Here is a 7424-nt window from a genome sequence, read left to right on the forward strand (position 1 = left end):
TCTAGTCTTTGATAACATCCATTGGTATCCAGATGGATGACAGACAATGGGCAGTATTCAATGAGAATACCTGCGAGGTGCAGCGAATCCTTTTTAGGATTTGCTGCACATTCGCCACGTTCCGGAGCCGGCGGGCTCCGGTATTCAACGTGTCAGGTGCTCGCTGCCCCTGACTGGCGAATATGAGCTCCTGCGGCGATTGCCGCAGGGAGCCTGAGGACGGTGGCAGGCAAAGAGATGGAAGTCTCTCTGCCTGCCCCAGAACTTTGTGGGGGGTAGGTGGGCTCCCCGGGTGCCAGGCAGCACAGGCTGCCCCCCGGGGGTGCCAGCAGGGGACCGTATATTCACTATACCCGATCGTAACGATCAGGTGCAGTGAATATATGAATATGTAATGAGCAGCTCGGCTCCGGCGCCCCCTGCTGGCTGCTGTGTAAAAATATATATATATATATATATATATTTTTTTAAATTAAATATATATTCATGTGCTTACAGCACATGAATAAAAGTAGCATGCCCCTCCTCAGAATAAAATTCCTGATTTTTTTACACCAAATGTAAAAACCAAACCCTTTATTTTAAAAGTTCACATTCCACTTCACCATAAAAAGATAGCGATTGCTACTCGATGAATCATGGTGAAAAAAAACCTTGAAATGTATTCACCAAGTGGTCATTGAATAGGGTGATTCACCGTTTTAGTCAGAAATTCGCCAAACAGCACAAATTCGCCATAAAAACATGGCGAATCAGGCTCATTGAATACCGCCCAATGTCTAGATCAGGGGTAGCCAACTCCAGTCCTCAAGAGCTACCGACAGTTATCATTTTCCAGGTCTTCTTACAGAATCACAAGTGAGGTATTTAGATCCACATATGGATCTTTTAAAATGTACCCGTAAGTAATGAGTGCACCTGCTGGGTGGGCTGGAAAATGTGAACCGTTGATAGCTCTCGAGGACTGGAGTTGGCTTCACCGGTCTAGATCAACAGTCAATAGGTCAGCACCATATGGTCGACATGATCAAAAGGTCAACACAAGCAATGGGTTGACATGGCAATGGTCAACACATGAAAAGGATGACATGGGTTTGTTGCAACTTTTTCATACTATACCATCCATGTAGACTGATTAGGAAAGGTTGTGTGTCAACTGTAGCCGTAGCGAAGCAACATCGCTGCTGTATGACATATTACTAGGAGCAGTCATTCTAGTCTTTTATTGATGATAGCAAAGTTTTTGCACCTTCAAGTCCCATAATAATAACTTGTCCTGCACCTTAGCCCCAAGGCGTCTTAGAATTTATGCCTGGATACATTGCCTCAGATTGAACATTCTGAACATTTACTGATTAATATGTAGTGACACATCCCTTCAGGATCTGATCTACACTTTCAATTATCTATTACTAGAAAATTTGGTTCTAATTCCTCCAAAGAATAGTGTCATTTTTTTGGCTGATTCTGAGCAATACTTTGCAGCTGTCCTGGTTTAAAAGTACATCTTTTACTGGTTATTTTGTAATAAATCCAATATGATTGACTGGATTAATACAGATTTGTATAATTTCATCAAGATGCATCATAACAGATATAAAAGTAGCCTTTCTTTTAGACCAATTCAATTTTGTATTGTCTAGCACAAAACTAATTTAATTCACCGTTTCCTGTTTGGTCTTGGAGTTCTTGGAAGCATTTAGTTGAACACACCTTATTTTTTTATTTCCTTAAAGTGCACTAGTAGACATTCATTTTCATATTTGAATTTACGAGTATATATTAAAATCTAGTTATACAGTATATAATGCATATCAATTTATATATATATATATATATATATATTTGTGATTTCTACTGTAAGCAGAGATCGTATTAAGCGCCAGATGTACTAAGCTTAAAAAGTGATTAAGTGAAGAGTGATAAACTATCAACCGACCAGCTCCTAACAGTCATTTTTCAAATACAGCCTGTAACATGACAGTAGGAACTGATTTGCTGTTGCGTTATTATTCTCCGCTTTGTCTCTTTTCTGTGCTTCGTACATCTTACTCTGTGGGATAACAGGAAAGAAGTCTTCCGCTGTAGATGGTGGGGTGAGGTGGAGTGGCAGTGGGGGTCTGAATCGCATAACAACCCAGCAGGGAGTTTTACAAGAGCTATGGCCCCTGTGAATCTGGGAAACACCTCACTCATGCCTACAGGCCTACAGCCCTCCCTCTGCGACAGATCTCAGAGGCAGTCAAGTTCATTTTGGAGGTCAGCGGCATATTTACTTGCCTAATTGGTGAATTTTTAACATCATATTGCACAGTACCATACATTTAAATATTGATAATGACATACTGTACTCCTCTTTGAATAAAAATACCACCTAAACATTAGAGGATGAGTATCTTTACCCTGAAGAACGAAATAAACGAATAGAGAGAACGCTGACTGTGTGCCCGGAACACAAGAGTAGGCATCTTTTTAAAGATCGATGCCATATCTGCTTTCTACCAAACTTGTGAAATCGACTCACTTATGAAGGAGTCCATAAATATAAGAAACAATGCTTCATGAATTATTGAGTGGAGTGGATGTCATTGTGGCATGGTAATCTATTTATACCCCTTTAACACCGCCGCATGTACCCGGGTCAGCGGCGGTGTAAAAGTGTTTAACAGGTGATGACTAGAGCAGAACAAGGGCAAGATCTGGATAGAGGGCAGTGTAAATGAGTATGGCGGGTCATCCGGCCCAGCTCCCATTTACAGAAATGGGGGAAGCCCAACCTCCGGACCGCAGCGCCCTGTGATCAACATGGAGGTTGTACTCTGCAGACAGCAGCGGTGGCAGGGAGTAGGTCAATGGATGCCGGTGTGTGGCATCCATTCACCTCACTGATGGGGGCTAGGGGCAGCCCAGCAGCTTACCTAGGTGCTGGGCTTGCCCCTAGCGCGATGATCGGCAGTCCAGGCACTTGGAGATGATGTCATCTCCAAGCGCCGCTCCGGTTTACACTGGGGGGCGGCACCACAGTGCAAATCCCAGATCCGACCTGGCTTGGAACCGTGTTCCAAATACCGAGTCAGATCCAGGATTTGGGTGTGAAAGGGGTATTAGTTGCTTTTGTTATATGATTTTTTTTATAAGGGGAAAACAAAATGAAATATCAAGTTTCTTTTACCTACTACAATAATTTATTATTATATTTGTATTAATTTATTATTGGTTTATTTAGTGGCACATATTACACTTGTTTTTTAATTATTTAAGTATTTGAAAGCATTTATGTGTTAGAACTATTATATCTAGCACTGTTTCTGCATCACTCTTTACTAGTCTGATTAATTTTTTACATGTTTGCTACATTGCTCCCAGGAGAGAATCACATGGCTGAATTTGCTTTAGTAGGCAAGCCATATGCAGCCAAGCAACTTAGTCCTCAGAGGCTGAGCTGTAAATGACAAATCTGAAGTTCAAATCAAACATACTGAAGCATCAGCTGAGAAATGAAACTCTTCTTCGCTTGTGCAAGAATTGTTAGAAGTCATTGTCTTGACATTTAGCAAAGTGAAATGTTAACAATGCCTTGCCATCATTTGCCTGTAGCTATATTATAACAGATCCTCAAAGTGACCTGACCCACTTTAGAAGCAAACTCAATGATTATTACCTGTTATTAATGCTGGAGGCGGGTTCTTCCAACTGCTGGCTGCGTCGCGTCTTCCAGCGAGACTTCCTGTGAGTGAAGCAGGATTTATGTGTGTGTGAAGGAGAGCAGGTATGTGGGTGGTGCTGGGGTCCCATTCCTCCGTGCTCCTGGTCAGATGGGGCGGGCGCCCTGAGACTTTAGGAGCCATAGGGGTTATATAAGGTCAGATTATGTGTATAATGCTGGCTTGTGCTAGGGCCAGATGTGTGTATAACGCTGTCCTGTGTGTATAATGCTGGGTGGGGGCGGAGTTAAGTGATTGACTTTGTCCAGCATTATACACACACTCACAGATTGATTGACAGATCTGGCTAAATATATATAAGAGACTGTCATCAAACAAACATTTTTTTTAGTAATGCAGATCCGATCATAATACCATTATTTTGGCAATGGCTAATGGCTTTTTCCACATACATTCAGGGCTATTTTTCAGCCGGAACGGTCCGGAACGCCGTTCCTGAAGCTCAAATTAAAAATTACGTCATCAGGAACGGCATTCCGGAACCAGCTCCAGGCCGCCCAGCACCCGCATCGCCTGCCCGCTCCCCGCACCCCTCTCCCCTGCTCCCCGCTGTTTATGGAGTCCAGGACAGAGACGTGCAGCATTCACGTCTCACGCTGGACAGCTAGCCAATGGGTGCATGCGGTCCAGCAGCCAATCAACTGGTGGCTGCTGGACCGCGAGCGCCTATTGGCTAGCGGTCCAGCGGGAGATATGAATTTTAGCAGCATGTCTCTCTCCTGGAGTCCGGGGGAGCAGGGAGCAGCACAGGCTGCACAGCACGTCTCTCTCCTGGAGTCTGGGGAGCAGCACAGGTTGCACAGCAGGCATCTACCCCTACGAGCGCCAGGTGAGAGGACATTTACCTGGTATAAGTTATGCCAACAGCAGCTGTAAACCAGTTTCCCCTGACAGATGGTGTCACTCTTGTCTGACTGCCGTTAGGGCTCCAGCAGTGGGGGAACGACTGGGTGACCTGAGGGCTGGTGTGGGCATGAGGACAGCCTGATCCATCCTGGCCACCCTGACTGCCTATTACAGAGAGATATCCAGAAGAAAACCGAGTAATCTTGGGTTTAGTCAATCTCTTCCTTAGAGTGCAATTTATTCTAGAAGTCTTTGTCATTGTACCCTGCTCAGCTATAGTACATACATTTCAGCCATATCTTATTCTCCAGGAAAATAACTTCCGTCCAGTCCAGACAGCAGGTGGCCAGGCAGAGGGCCGTCACCTGCATGACAGGTCCCGCAAAGTCTAAAACCCCTTGTGGAGTTGACCTAGGTGAGTTAGACTCCGTGCCTCTGTTTTGAGTACTGCCAACCACCTGATATCTGTCTTCGGTACACGTGTATGTTAACAATTAAGGTAGTGCTACTATTAACTGGGACTGGTGTAAAATGTCATATATAACATTTCCAGTGTATGTTTAAACAAATGTGTTTTCGTTCATTAAATTCTCCACTATCTAATTAGTATTTATTATTTTTATTTTATTCTGAGAATGCAGCGTTCTCAAATGAACCGACATCAAAGTGAAGGATTTGTGGAAGGTGTTTTACAGTTTTATAATACTGTGGCAAACAAAGACTCGAATGTGACCTGGCAGAATTTCAAAAAAGAGAATTTCAAAAAAGCAACTATCCACAGGTATATAAAAAAGATCCAGCTTTTCAAATAAATAAGTTTAAAAAAGAATCCAGGTCGTACACCGAAGCTAGCGACCCAAAGCAACATGGAGGAGATCAAGAAGCTTTACAGGAAGTACCCCTCCAGTACTGTGGCTGAAGCGGCGAAGAAAATGAAAATGAAAAGATCTTGGGTAGGAAGAATTAAAGTTGAGAAGTTGGGCATTAAGGACATAACAAAAAAAAAACCTCTCCCAAATACAGTCAATTTCAAGAACCACGCATCCAAGCAGCATGCAAAACACTTTATTGAAAAATGCAAGGAAAAATCCTCATCATTGATGATGAGACATACGTCCCTGTCGACCCATAAGAGCTCCCAAAAAGAGCTTTTTATCAAAGAAGGGTGCTGAAGTTGAATATCAACACAAATCAAGACCAAAAGTAAATTTCCTAAGAAATTCCTTGTTTGGCAAGCTCTTGACTCTGATGGAAATGTTTCAAAACCCTTTGTTAGTAACACCTCCATGGACCAACGGGTGTACCTTGAAAATTGTATTAAAGGTATATTAGTACAGTTCATCCACCAGAATCATTCTCTAGAATCGGCACTCTTCTGGCCAGACATGGCAACATGCCATTTTGCAAATGCTGTTGTTAACCATCTTCAGGACATTTAGCTTGAATTTGTAAGTCGAGAAGCAAACGCTCTGAATTTTCCCCATTGTAGACCTATTAAACGATTTTGGGCTCTATGTAAAAAGAGATATTCAGACTATACCAGAAAACCCAAAAGTTTGATTGGATTAAAGAGAATTTGGAAAAAAAATAGTTTTAAAGTTGCAGCTTCTCATGGAAAAACGCTTATGGAGGGGTTAAGAAAAAAAGTCAGGGCTGTGGCCAACAAAGGAGAAAAGAAGGCAATGGAGGATGGTGTTTTGTAGTTAAGACCTTTGACTACTTGTATCTGAAATTGGAATTACATATATTTTGTTGTACAGTATAAGAGTTATGACAAAATTTGTCCAGTCTCAGTTAATAGTAGCACTACCTTATTTCCGCTGGACTGAATTTTGAGGTCATCTCACTTATTAGACATTGCATAAAAAGGCTTCTGTAAATCAGTAGTGAGATTTATTTTCTTTAACTGTCCTTAACATTTCCTGATAGGAGTCTGAAGTCTGGAATGAGGCAATTGGATCTTCACAGCTGGCACGGGGAGATTCTGGCAAAAGAGCAGTGTCTTGCAGCATTGAGAGAGTGACCGCCATCTTGGATATCAGCTGCTGCTTCTGAATGGAACCCTGGCGCTGCTGCCATCTAGTCATGGAAGAGAAATACTTCTCCATGTAGTGGGGGTGAAGTCCATAGTTACCATTTTTATTATGACTAACCTAAGCAATATTGTTACAGAGGACAAAGGGAAAATGGATAAACATTTATATTCTAAATATTGCCCCATGATTAACAGACACTAGTATAATGCTTCATTATGTGATAAGACAGGATATTTGTGCATGGTTAAATATATATATATATATGGAGAGGAAATAACTGGGCACTCGAGGACTCACAGATGCAGGTAAAACAGGACCAATTTAATCCATAGAAGGTCTTACAGGCGTCATCAACGTTTCGTCGGGACCAAGTGCAGACAGTGTGAAGTACTGTACTTGTACTGCATCTGTGAGTCCTCGAGTGCCCAGTTATTTCCTCTCCATATTCTGTGGGCACTGCTACGTTGCTGCTCTCTGCAAGTTGGCACCGGGGCAAGTTACTGACTTCAGCTCACTTCAGTCCAGAGTGACGGCCCTTCCGGATTTCTATATATATATATATATATATATATATATATATATATATATATACAAGTCCAGTAGACGAGCACCCTCCTACAGCAGGACAGCAGCCGCAGTGCTTCAGCCAATATAATAATATAGCCACTCCAGATAGCGAGCACCAGCGGACTTAGCAGCAAAAAGTCATCCACAACCACACAGGGTTTGCAAGCTTTCGGGCTTCCTTTATTCCAGCCCTTCGTCAGGCAACAATCACAAAGGCACAATGTACAATACAGTTCTTAAATAGCAGTGT

Source organism: Crinia signifera, chromosome 4, assembly GCF_055691185.1.
Source record: "Crinia signifera chromosome 4, ASM5569118v1, whole genome shotgun sequence".
In the NCBI taxonomy this organism is placed as follows: domain Eukaryota; kingdom Metazoa; phylum Chordata; class Amphibia; order Anura; family Myobatrachidae; genus Crinia; species Crinia signifera.